Consider the following 2,018-nt stretch of genomic DNA (forward strand, 5'->3'; position numbering starts at 1 on the left):
ACAAAATTATTATTATTATTACTACAAATGCATATTGAGCACTAGATAATCATTGTGCATTAAACTGATTTTGTCAAGAGAAGACTGTTTCATTAGAAAGAACATAAAATTGAACCATTGAAACTTACAAGACAAGTAACAGAATGTGGTTGCTTTTTTCAAGACTCGTTTGAGTTTTATTCAAAAGTCTTCATAAACAGCTTTAAGATACCTTAGTTAAGAAAAGAATAAAGAAACACACACACACACACACACACACACACGCACCCACGCACGCGCGCGCTATTGTAAACTTTACAAACGGTAAAAGATAGAAATACCAGTCATAACGGACAGAATACATGCAGGAGTATATTAGACGAATTCGAAATTGCGAATAACGACTGCCAGCAGCCGTAGAATGGAATGACGACTTTGTAAATTTGTGCCCGACCCGGTCTCGAACCCGGATTTCACGCTTATCGCTAGCGATTGCCTTACTTTTCTTTCCGTTGTATCTGGTCGTAGCGGTTGTCACATGACATCCGTTTAAGTTCGTTATTGATACCTCCACTCAGTTTTTTCGTCACAGGGACCAGCCACCTCTCTGATCGAACACTCTGAGCTAATGTGCTGGCACCATTTGCTATCCGTGCACGACTCAACGGCCAGATTCAAACCTCCAAATGTCGTCAACCATACGATCTATACACGTGCGAGTACAGGTCGTAGACATGTGGTTGACGACATATAAAAAAAGCACTCCTTATTCAGACCACGAGTGACCTATCGGAACAATTCGACCGCCGTGTCATCCTCAGAGGAGGATGCGGATAGGAGGGGCGTGGGGTCAGCACACCGCTCTCTCGGTCGATATGATGGTATTCTTGACCGAAGCCGCCATTGGCATCACGAGGCTGAGTGCACCCCGAAAAATGGCAACAGCGCATGGCAGCCTGGATGGTCACCCATCCAAGTGCCGACCACGCCCGACAGCGCTTAACTTCGGTGATCTCACGGGAACCGGTGTATCCACTGCGGCAAGGCCGTTGCCGGTTGACTTCATAGGGAGGTTTGAATCTGGTCGTTGAGTCGTGCACGGATAGCCAAATTGTAAGGCGACCGCTCGCGATAAGCGGGAATTTCGGGTTCGAGTCCCGGTCCGCCAGAAATTTTCATTGTCGTCATTCGATTCTAAGGCTGATGGTAGTCATTATTCGCAGTTGCGAATTCATCAAGTATGTTTCATAACAGCTATGGTCACGCAGTGTATCGCCATCTGAATAACACAGGCAGTGCAATATCGTACATACAGAAGTGGCGCCTGTAAGGTAGAATCACCAAAAGCGTGAGTTGTGAAACGGAAGTTGCCACAGGCCGCACGTCTTTTGGTCGCAGCGTCCTCCTTGACGTGTTTACCCTGTTGCTCTTTACTCGCCCAGCGAGCTCCAATCACCGTCCTTCATTCACTACGGAGCGCCTCGTAGCCAAAACGGACCGCCAGAGGCCTCGTTCAACGGCAACCACCAGAAAACTCTCTCCGCCAACTATCCCGGCCTAATCTGTCTAAGAAAACCAAAGAGACACATCACAGCACAACAGATATACTCGCGAGTCGGGCGCAAGGTACCGACCTTGCAGCACGGCGTAATAAGTAGTTCAGCTTTTAACACCGCACTCGCTAGTTCGTCTGCTCTAATTTTATACTTGAACGAGAGAAACCAGGTTATACAATACGCAGATTTTACGCAACTAGTCACGAAGTTCGTCAGTGTTCGGTCGCCCCTATGGCTCCGACCGTGCGTGATGGAGCGAGGACACCCACGTCGAACAGACGCACGCATACATTCGCGAGCGTGCCGAGCAGGTTCCATTCATAACACGGGTGGACAGCCACCTGCGAAACCTGTCTAATTGGCCGGAGCAGTCATTAATCGGAGACCGGCAATAGGCGGTGGGGCGTGCGCGCCGGCGCGATCGTATCTGGCCAGAGAGAGCGGACAGGGGCGGAGAGGAGAAGAGGGGAAACGGGAGAGAGC

At 49.2% G+C, this 2,018-nt stretch overlaps 1 pseudogene; it reads right to left on the minus strand.

The window, feature by feature from the left end:
• Positions 1-915: 915 nt before the first annotated feature.
• Positions 916-1,033, minus strand: LOC124616973 (annotated as a pseudogene).
• Between the last annotated feature and the right edge of the window lie 985 nt (positions 1,034-2,018).

This window comes from Schistocerca americana, chromosome 5 (assembly GCF_021461395.2).
Source record: "Schistocerca americana isolate TAMUIC-IGC-003095 chromosome 5, iqSchAmer2.1, whole genome shotgun sequence".
NCBI lineage: Eukaryota > Metazoa > Arthropoda > Insecta > Orthoptera > Acrididae > Schistocerca > Schistocerca americana.